Genomic DNA, 12241 nt, shown 5'->3' with positions numbered 1-12241 from the left:
AAACATATCTTAAAATGGTACCATTAAAGGCCGAGCATCCATGCTAGAAATGGAAGGTGGACCAATGTTTTTTTCCAAATTATATATATATATATATATATATATATATATTTTAAATATAATAATAATAATATAATATAAAAATAATGTGAGTAATTATTTTTTTATTTTTATAATTCAAATGATATATGATGTTGGTATAAAACATGGCTTCTAAAGTAATTAAAAACTCCCCCATCTGTCACTCTTCCAAAGTTCTAAGTGTCCTACTTTAATTGGTCAGGCATTTTGTTTCGACTGTAACTTCTTCGTTTTAGCTCTAATTTGAGTGATTGAAAAATGGGTTGAAATCGTTATTCCTAACTTTACACGGTACACAATTCAAAATATTGATAATTGTTAATAATTAAGTGTAGGTTTGTTATCATAAAAACATTAATTAATTAATTAAAATTAATTAATTTGAGATTAAGAACAAAAAAACTTACTTGACTCGTTTCTACATTCAATAGGAGTTGTGTCTTGATTAACTACTCGTGTGGTCCCTAGTCACTCTCTGAGACTAGTTTAACGGGATCACGGCGCCAGGCTTGTCCTAACTGTACACTCAATAGTAACCCAAGTGGCTTTGAAGTTCTTTAATATAACTTAATCGTATTTTGTGGCATCTAGGCAGTTGAATCCCTTCTATTGTTTCTAGGACGTTTGGGGTTAGCTTCTCTAGCTAAACCAAACTGTAGGTTTATACAAATCTAAACCTCAGATCGCTCACGGTCCTGGGGTGCAAGGACTACTGAAAATGTACTAACCAAGGCCAACATATAAACCATACTAATTGTAGCACCCGAATCTTGACTCTCATGCAGGCGCTGCTAGGGAGATATTCATATCGATCACCTAAGCACATAACCCATAATTTTTAATTTCACTTAGTCATATCTGAGAGCTGAGGAGGTCTACTAGATTCCTAAGGCAACTAGGTTACTTATCATAGACTTCATGCTTCTGGCGGCTCTATTTTGACTCCTCGAGTCGTTCTTAGTCTAGGAGTATTAGAGTCTAGACCCTCTGACTATCGCTGCTGGAGCCTTCCTGACATAGATCTTTGTCTAATATTTTATCTTTATTTGAACGTATTTGACATAATCAAATTCTTCTAATAATCTCTTCCTTGAATTTATTCTTCTCGGTCAAGAATTAGTTCAAGTCAACTCTACACACCAAGTTCTTCACACTGAGATGCTTCTAACTTGAGAGGTTTTGTCAACTAATCAGCAAGTTGATTTCGAGGACCAAAAAATAATAAATTAACGATTCCTTCTTTTGTAAGATCTCCAAGAAAGTGAAATCTTACTCTTATGTGTTTGGAACTTCCACGTAGAACTGAATTTTTGGATAGCTTAATAGTTGAAGTATTATCTATCGCACATTAGCTTTGTTCCTTCTATTTGAGAGTGACCAATCTCTTTGAGTATCCTCCTCATCCAAACAGTTTGACATGCACAGGCACTAGCAGCAACAAACTTAGTGTCTATGATTGATAAGGGGACTATAGGATACTTACGTGAAGACTAAGCTACTGCAGACTCATCATAAACGCATAGCCTAAAGTACTCTTGTTATCTTCCGTGTCTCCGGCATAGTCACTATCAGTAAATCCAATTAAATCACTAACTCCTCCCTTTCTATAAAATACAGCATAATCTACCGTACCTTTCAAGTAACTTAAAACCCTTTTAGCTACTGCAAAAAAGACGACTAATCAAACTTACAACAAACATGAGATTAGGACGAGTAACTGTGAGATACACCAGACTTCCCACTATTTGTTTATACAAAGTTAAATCTACTTTTGCACCATTTATATCTTTGCCAATTTACTGTCCTGGAACAATGGGATTACAAATAGAATTGTAATTTTCTATGTCAAATCGATTTAAAACTTCAGCACCATACTTTCTTTCACATATAAAAATATCATCTAATCTTTGTATTACCTCTATTCCAAGGAAAAATCTCATCTGACCTAAGTCAGTCATATCAAACTCTTTCTTCATGGAACATTTAAACTCCAATTTTTCAAAATAAAAGATCACAACATAAATGCTTAAGATAAGAATTTTACCTCCCTTCCTCTTGATGAAGAGTGTCTGCTCATTGGAACTGCTTTTGAATCCTTTCTTGATAAAGTATGATTCTTTTCGACTAAACGTATGTTCTAGGTGATTGTTTTAATCCACAGAGAGCCTTTTGGAGTTTGTACACCATCTCCTCACTTCCCATTTGGAATTAACATTTTGGTTGTTTAACAAAAATATCTTCTTTTAACTCGCCAAAAAGTTGATTTGACATCTAACCGATAGAGTTTCTGGCCCTTTTAGGCTACAAAAACAATTATTGTTCTAACAGTATCTATTCTGGCCACAGGTGCATACACTTACGTATAATCTCTTCATTACTCTTGTGTGAGCCTTTTATCGTCAATCTTGCTTTGTATTTATGAAATTCTCTAGACTCATTTAGCTTGCTCTTATAAATCCATTTCTCTCTTATTTTCTTTGCTCTAGCCGATAGAACCTCCAAGTTTTGTGTCTGATTTTTTTCAATGGATTTGATTTCTTTCGTCATAGCCCATCTCCATTTTGGGTTTTTGACAACTTCCTCCAAATACACAGGATCTAAAATCATTAAGAATGTCTTTTCTTCATCCTCTTCAGATAAGCCTTCACCGAAATTATAATCTGCATACCATACAGGTGAATGTCGATTTCTCCCGTCCCTTATTGACAAATTTTGTGCAATAACTACTGTAAAAGTGTTTTCAGCAACTAGTTCAACTATTTCAGCAACTATTTTGTAACTTCTTACCGAGACCTCGAATCAATTTGATTCCATCACCAAATATGTAGAGTTTTAACACATCTACATATATGTATTTTTCTCTGAATTTCCCAGTCTCCCATAGCAAGAAATAATCAAGTTCAAATTTTTTCAAGAATTCAAAACTTAAAAAACATACCATTACTTGACGTTAATCAGAACATCGTCTTTCGGTCTGAATCAACAACGACATCCTTCATAAAACTTGTGTGACATCGCTCCAATATCAACATACTAAAAGTTCGAAACTTATTCTAAGAAAAGCTCTCCAATTTTAAGAAAAGCTGAAATCAAGAACTTGAAACACTTACCTTCTGTTCTTTCTCGATTCTTAACGGATTTGAACAAATCGAAAGCTAAGAATGGTTTTTCAAACTTACTTGAGCAATTGTTGTAAAGGAAATCCAACAAAATTCCTAATCCAAACAACCATTTGGAGCTGATTTCAACATTCTCTCTAACTCGTTCTCAAGAACACGAAATCCTCATCTTCTTTTCCCTCCCTTTTCCTTTTCTTTCTTTTCTTTTTCTTTTTCTTCATTCTTAGCGGTCTAATTAGGGCTAATCAAGACCTCTAATTATGAATGGGAGGTCAAAATGACAAATTTACCTATCGGAGTGACTTTGACCAGTTTATAGCACCAAAGGTCTTGCTTGGGAGATCCCAAGCCATTTCCACACATGATTGTAGCACTCGGATACCCTCGTCGTGCTACACTATTTGACGTAGACCTAACTCGATAGTAGCTGTACCACTACCCACTACGAAGGGTGCGAACTAAAGATGTACTAGAGAGGATATGAGGCTAAGACTCCAGTGATACCGCCACACTGCTAGTAGGTATGTTAAGCTTTCTAAGTCATCTTTCTCCTCGAAATCTACTAGGTTCTTAAGGGCATCTAGGTATTTTAAATCTCACCTAACCTTTTTAGGACTTTTTGGGGTTAGCTTTTTGGAGCTAATCAAAATTTTTTGAGTGCACACAGATCTAGACCTTTGATTGTTGTTCATGATCTTGAGGTGCACAGCCTACAGGAAACATACTAACCGAGGTTAACTTGTAAATATTTCTGGTTGTAGTGCCCTAATCTTAACTTGGTTCACTCATGCATGCTTGTTAGAGAGATAGAACACATATTCTAAACATCCCCTTGGTCATCTTTGGGCATTGTTGAGGTCCACTAGGTTCATAGGACGACTAGGTAGCTTCATGCGAACATTCACTTTCAGGGTACTTGACTCCTCAAGTTTTCTTAGTTTTGGTTGACCTCCGCAAACAATCATAAGGTGCTTAGTCTACTAGAGGCATCCTGACCTAGGTTATCGTCTAATCAACCTAACTCTAGCGCCCTAATCTTATCTCTGAGCAGAAAAGCATGCTCTATAAAGAGAACACACAATCAATCACATGGAGCTAAACATACTATATCATGCACTCATGCAAGCTCAACGGAGAGGTAAAATCCATCAATGGCCCGAAGCACAGGTTACAATAACCCATTCTCCATTCTAGCATAACGAAAAATATTAAAATCGACATGCATCATAAATTCTTATCCGAGGGGTATTTTGGCAATTTTATATAACATACTTGCATTTTCATTTAGAAACGTAAGTCTTAAACATGCATATTCTAACTACCTAAGGTAAGATATGCTTGCATGCTTGCGATCCAGACAAATATTACTTGAGAAAATTATGATGGCTATGCATGTCTTCTTAGACTAGTTTTTTTTTTTTGTATGTTAGAAGCTCTAAAATTTCCGAGATTTCTCCGGTAGGTCACAATTCAATTTATAATAGGGTTAGTATCAAAATTAGAGTGAAAAATAATCGAATGGAGGTCAAACACGACAAAAAAAATTCATGCATTGCTCACTTGCACAGAAGGTCGCACGAGTACATGTGCGCCTCTAGAGAAAACATGCATTGCACTCTTGGCAGGTGGTGCGTTCTCATTGGCATGTAGGGATCAATTCGGGTCGGGGTTGTTGGATCAGGTACATGGTTTCCAGGTATTATTCGAGTTTAATTCAAACGATCAAGTTGTGGTCTCGGGTTCTCCTCATAGTTGTAGAATGTCACAATCCTACATTTTTAATCGTACGACATCATGATCTCCACTCACTCATGACAAGTATTTAGGTTTGCCTATGCATATTGAACACAATTTGTGCAGAATCTAAGCTTATTCGAACACACACGCCGCCCGTGTGTGCATGCTCAATCATCTGCGACCTTAACTAACTTGCTTCTATACTAGGCCAAGTCATGCAACACAACCTTGTCTCTACTCAGAGTAAAAGTCATTCATATGTGTTGTTGCATCTTGATTTTGCATCTTGGTTCCTTGCATGACCTTCATGTCATAATGCCATCCTAAGTCCCATGATGTCATCGACATCGTAGCTAACTCGGACATGTCAATCGTAGCGACCTTAACTAACTTGCTTTATATGTGTTGTTGCATCTTGATTTTGCTCATATTGTCTAGACCACTCAAATATAAATTCATCCAAGCTCTATTGAGGCATTGCACCCTCCCATATCTATGTCATATCATTTATTGACTTCATACCAAATAGCTTGTGCATATACAAACCTCCGACACATGGTGAGGGCGCAATGTCGGTACACTCATGTTGTCCAGCACTGTCCTTGAAAGATGTATTTTAAAGCAAGTCACCCAAGACACTAGTCTTGCAACGCTCCCTCTCACTGTGACACAAGTATATGCTACATGGTAGCTTGCGTAGGCCATATGCTTAGGGGTGGTAAAGAGCTGACACCATACCTCCCTCTAAAGTGCATTTTGAGGCCTTTTTTTCTAGTAGCAGTAAGCATGATTTTGGCGAATAGTCATATGGTCTCATGGAGCGCATGTCTGGTATCCGATTTACACCAAAATTTGGTGACATTTCATATTTGATATGGAAGGATTTCATTCTAGACCCACATGCCCAAACTTCTTTTTGAACCCTCTCAGGGCCCTACCCGACCCTTTATCAAACCTATCATTATTTCTCATGTTGACATCATTGCCTCGGTTTTTCTTATGCCTCAATTTAGCTTTAATGAAGATCTCTTTGGTGTGTTAGATGATGCACCATCCTCCTCGGTCACATCATGACACTCATCTGTCTTGGCACTCTTGTGTCTTGATGGGCACCATTTGAGGGTCACTACTTCGTCTATCATTATATGAGGTCAAAACCTATTCTTTTCGTAGTATTGTTTTGAAATTCTCCTCTACTTAAACTAGTCATCATCCTTGATGATTTTCTCAGAGACACAATCAGTCCATGGATTGTGTCTCTCTCTCTCTCGCTTAATCTCAACATCCTTGATGACGATCCAAACTTCGGATTGCATGCGAACGAACCCGTTGGAAATAACATGCTTCAGAATGAATACGGAAACTACGCACTACCTATGAACTATCCCACTTATGGATCTATTCTTGGTCTTCACATCTTGCAACATAAGCACGACAAAACAATTGTCTAATGGTTGTGGACTATCCCACCATTGCCTCCCTCGCCCTTCTCTCGAACTCTAACAGAGACTCACAAGAAAAACCATGATCAAACTAGCTAGTGTTGGCATATCCTTACCTACGCTAGGAGCGCACCCTAGATATGGTCACCTTTGCCTCAACACTCATATTCTTTTAGTCACACAACGGTGCACCCTTGGGGTGAGGCTTACAAGCCAACCATGGCATGAACCCATATGGTAGCAAAGTCTAGACCAATGTGTTACATTCCCATGTTGGCACTACACTTCAACCAACTTCCCACTAACCATCTTTATATGGCAATCTCTTCCTTGACATTTCTTTGGTCTTCGTGCAACTTCATTTATTGTAGAGTTTTTCAGAGACATTACATTTAACCCATTCATGCTTGCTAATTTCGTTATGCTTAACTTCAAAATAGGTCCCAACCTTATGTGAAACCTTCCTTTTTTTTCTCAAGGAAAATGAAGGAATAATGAACAAGTAATAATTTTACACTGTTAAGTAAAATTCTCTTCTCATAAAAAATATTTCCTTAGAGAAAGAGAAGTAGCAAAGTCACTTTACCATGAAAGAAGGAAAAGTCGAGCAGCTTCGTCCCAAACATTCTTGAACTCTCACTGGTCTCATAAAATTTTTCAAAGACCCAAAGGTCCCTATAGTCATTACTCCAATAAAGTCATTTCGACACAAACTCACGAAATCAATATTTAACACCTTTTGTAGCATTTGAGAAGGGAGGTTTCTCAGGGTCACCATGGATCCCACTCCTAAGCATAAGGGATATGAGGAAGTTGACCGGGCCTAGGAAATTAGGAAACTAAACTATACAGAAAGAGATAGTAGTGGCTCGCTACTCACTTTGCTTTTGCTTTTAACTCTAGCTTGTACTTTATAAGTATGGAAAGAAAATCGATTAGCTTTGCTTAGAGGCTACTACTTTGTTTCTAGTAGCAGCTATTGACTTTTGGTGATTGAGAGGAAAACGTCGATAGAGAAAAATCCGCCGAAGGAAAACTTATGAGAAGAAAATAACTGAAAACAAAGGAGAGAGAATATTTGATTGAAGACTGATTTCATTTCTCATTGAGCTGGGATATTTAAATAACAAATTATCCTAAATAGGAAAGTAAATGGCAACTTAACTAACGCTATTCCACTCGTGTACTTGGGTTTAATGTAAAAATAGTTACCTAACAAAAAATGGTAACCAAAATTTAGGGATCACTCAGTAGGGTTGGCATAGGTGTGCCCGGTGCAGCTGCTGGCGGCAGGGACGATTCGAGAGGTGAAACTAAAAGTTAAGGGCTTCGGAAGAACTGCACGACCAAAATACGAGTACTTTATGGATATGCCTTAAGGTAGAAGCTCTAGTGGTCTAGTAGTAGAATAGTACCCTGTCATGATATAGACTCGAGTTCTATTCTCGGTTGGTGCATCCTGAAGATTAGCTATGATGATAGTAGTGCATAATGTAAAAACTTGGGTTTACACGAGTAGCACTATTGAGTTTTTTTTTTTTTTTTTTTTTTTTTTTAATCAAGAGGTGAAACTAAAAGTTAAGGGCTTCGGAAGAACTTCATGACAAAAATACAAGTACGTTATGGATATGCATAATGGTAGATGCATTAGTAGTCTAGTGGTAGAATACTAACTTGCCACGGTACAGGCCCGAGTTTGATTCTCGGATGGTGCATTCTGAAGGGCTTTAGATGTGAAACTAAAAGTTAAGGGCTTCGTAAGAACTGCATTTCAAAAATACGAGTACGTTATGGATCTGCCTAAAGAAGAAGCACCTGTGGTCTAGTGGTAGAATAGTACCCTGCCACGGTATAGAACTCGAATTTGATTCTCGGCTGATGCATCCTGAAGATTAGCTATGATGATAGTAGTGCATAATGTAAAAACTTGTTTTTGTCACAATATCATTTAAATTTATAGATGACATGAGTAGCACTATCGAGCTTTTTTTTTTTATTCGAGAGGTGAAACTAAAAGTTGAGGGCTTCGAAAGAACTGCATGACAAAAATACAAGTACGTTATAGATATGCCTTAAGGTAGAAGCACTAGTGGTGAGTGATAGAATAGTACCCTGCCATGTTATAGACATGAGTTCGGTTCTCGGCTGGTGCATCCTGAAGATTAGCTATGATGATAGTAGTGCATAATGTAAAAACTTGTTTTTGTCACAATATCATTTAAATTTATAGATGACATGAGTAGCACTATCGAGCTTTTTTTTTTTATTCGAGAGGTGAAACTAAAAGTTGAGGGCTTCGAAAGAACTGCGTGACAAAAATACAAGTACGTTATGGATATGCCTTAAGGTAGAAGCACTAGTGGTGAGTGGTAGAATAGTACCCTGCCATGTTATAGACATGAGTTCGGTTCTCGGCTGGTGCATCCTGAAGATTAGCTATGATGATAATAGTGCATAATGTAAAAACTTTTAGATGACACGAGTAGAACTATTGAAACTAAAAGTTAAGGGCTTCGGAAGAACTGCATGACCAAAATACGAATACATTATGGATATGTTTAAAGGTAGAAGCACCAGTAGTCTAGTGGTCCCTGCAACGGTACAGACCTGAGTTTAATTCTCGATAGGTGCATCCTGAAGATTTGCTATGAAATTCTCGATAGGTGCATCCTGAAGATTTGCTATGATGATGATAGTAGTGCATAATGTAAAAACTTATTTTTGTCACAATATCATTTAAATTTCTAGATGACACGAGTAGCACTATCGAGCTTCTTTTTTTTTTTTTTTTTTATTCCAGAGGTGAAACTAAAAGTGGCTTCGGAAGAACTTCATGACCAAAATACGAGTACGTTATGGATATGCCTAAAGGTAGAAGCACCAGTTGTTAAGTGGTAGAATAGTACCCAGCCACAGTATAGACCAGAGTTTGATTCTCGGCTCGTGCATCCTGAAGATTTGCTTTGTTGATAGTAGTGCATATGTAAAAACTTGGGTTTACATGAGTAGCACTATCTAGCTTTTTTTTTTTTTTTAGATCGAGAGGTGAAACTAAAAGTTAAGGGCTTCGGAAGAACTGCGTGACAAAAATACAAGTACGTAATGGATATGCTTAATGGTAAAAGCACTTGTGGTCTAGTGGTAGAATAGTACCTTGCCATGGTATAGACCCTAGTTTGATTCTCGGATAGTGCATTTTGAAGAGTTATTATTTTTTTTTAAATCGAGATGTGAAACTAAAAGTTAAGGGCTTCGTAAGAACTGCATTTCTAAAATATGAGTCCGTTGTGGATCTGTCTAAAGAAGAAGCACCAGTGGTCTAGTGGTAGAATAGTACCCTGCCGTGATATAAAACCCGAATTCGATTCTTGGTTGGTGCATCTTCAAGAACATATAGAAAATAAACATGTAACTAAAGAATGCCACACATTTCTTGAAAATGTGTTAAAATAGAAAATTTTAATATATATATAAATTGTGATATAATAATGTTTTACATATAGAAAATAAATACATTAGAATTTAGAATTACTAGTATATCTTTAAATATATTTAAATTAAAATTTAAAATTACTTATCTATGAAACATAATGTATAGAATTCTTTAAATATATTTAAACTAAAATTTACAATTATTTATCTATCTTTAATACTTATATATATAATTTATGAACATATAATTGTTTATTAGTACGGTATTTTAAAAAATTTACAATTATTTATCTATCTTTAATACTTATATATATAATTTATGAACATATAATTGTTTATTAGTACGGTATTTTAAAATATATATATATATATATATATAAGAAAAAAAACATGTATTTACATATATATAATTTATGAAAATATAATGGTTTGTTAGTAAAGTATTTTTTAAAAAATATATAATATAAAAGAAAAAAAACAAATATATATATAATATAAAAGAAACAAAAAACATGTATTTGCATGTATATAATTTATGAACATATAATTCTTTGTTAGTAAGGTATTTTTAAAAATATATATATATAAAAGAAAAAAAAACGTGTATTTGCCCGGATTCAAACTCAAGCGTGAGTCTTCGTCGAGTAACACTATCGAGTTTTTTTTTTTTTTTTTTTTTTTTTTTTAAATAGAGAGGTGAAACTAAAAGGTAAAGACTTCGGAAGAACTAAGAACTGCATGACCAAAATACGAGTATGTTATGGATATGCCTAAAGGTAGAATCATAAGTGGTTAAGTGGTAGAATAGTACCTAGCCACAGTATAGACCAGAGTTTGATTCTCGGCTCCTGCATCCTGAATATTAGCTATGATGATAGTAGTGCATAATGTAAAAACTTGGGGGTTTGTCAACACACAGGAAGCTAACTTCAACAGTACGGTCACTTGCCTCGATGGCCTTGGCCAACGTTAATTACGTCCTATAATAACTGAAGGGAATGAACTCTTCATCCACGTAGTGTAAGCATTGAGAACCGTCTTGATTTTTATTATGAATTAAAACAAAAGCAATAAACTCGAAGAGTAAGAACTCTACCTTTGTACAAACCCTACAAACCCTAGCTTGTAATACTTGTTGAAGTATTTCAACCATGCAAACGTTCTTCATATTCCACAAGTTCTTCCTTGCTATGACTCGAACAAAAAGCCAAGGCTTGTGGGAGCCTCTTGAAAGAAAATCCCAAAGGGATTGGAGAAGAAGAGTTTCGAGAATTCTATGGAGATGTAATTTCCTTCTCCAGAGAAAGTGAGAGAGATCGTGTGTCTTTGGGTCAACCCGAGAGTCATATTTATAGGAATTCTTGGAGAATATTTGCCAAATAATATATTTGCATATTTAATATATTAGGATATAATATCTTATACAAATCATATTTAGATATAATAAGATATCATAATATATATTTAACTAATTTGAATTCAAATTTCAAATATATTTTCACTTAATATATTAAAATACTTTAATTGATTTAATATTTAATGGTATCAAATACCATAAATATTTTTTTCTTTTAATATATTTAATATATTAAATATTAATTTGAACCCTTCAAATTAATATATTTTTCTCCAGTTATATTTAACCTATCTAATAGGTTAAATATTCCTTTCAACTCTTCAAATTAAATTTACTTTTTCTATTTATTTAATATATCTAATATATTAAATATCAATTTGAACCTTTCAAATTTTCTTTCAAATATATTAAACCTTCTAGCGTTGTTCTAGGTAAGAGGACCTTATGGACCTACAGATTATAAGCTCAAATGATATAAAATTAATTAATTAAAGTCTTTAATTAATCAATTTTCAATCATTAACTATAGGTCACTCCACTATAGACTAGAGTTGCACTCTTATGCACTGTAGGACAAGTTATGTCCATTGATATAACTATTACAAGCAAGTCGATGTTTCACGAGTTGTTCATAATTACAGCTGGGTCAAAAGTCCATTTTACCCCTGTAATTACATCTTTCACCTTAAGTATAACTGATTCTCTAGTGAACAATTTGTTTATGATCCAATCATAAATCAAGTCCCTCTCCGACCAATGAGAGGGTGGGGCCCATTGTTCAAGTCCCGAAATCAGTACTTGAGAATAACTAACCTACTTTCATTATATGGAAAGGAGTGAGTTCCATCTCATGATATTATGTTCCCAAACTCCCTATTTGGTCAAGTCCCCAAATGGTAGACATAATGACTCGGCTAAAAGAGCCATTCTTACCCATGAAAATTAAAGGACAAGCCCTCACAAGCAGGAGTTCATAACTCACTCAGGATTAAGATCGAGTCGCATATGATCATCATGTGAAATATTAATCTTCTCAATTAACGGATATACAAAGAGAGATTATATATTTATTG

This window comes from Cucurbita pepo, chromosome 16, assembly GCF_057944985.1.
Source record: "Cucurbita pepo subsp. pepo isolate OVF chromosome 16, ASM5794498v1, whole genome shotgun sequence".
Taxonomy (NCBI): Eukaryota; Viridiplantae; Streptophyta; class Magnoliopsida; order Cucurbitales; family Cucurbitaceae; genus Cucurbita; species Cucurbita pepo.
This window is presented reverse-complemented; position numbering follows the sequence as displayed.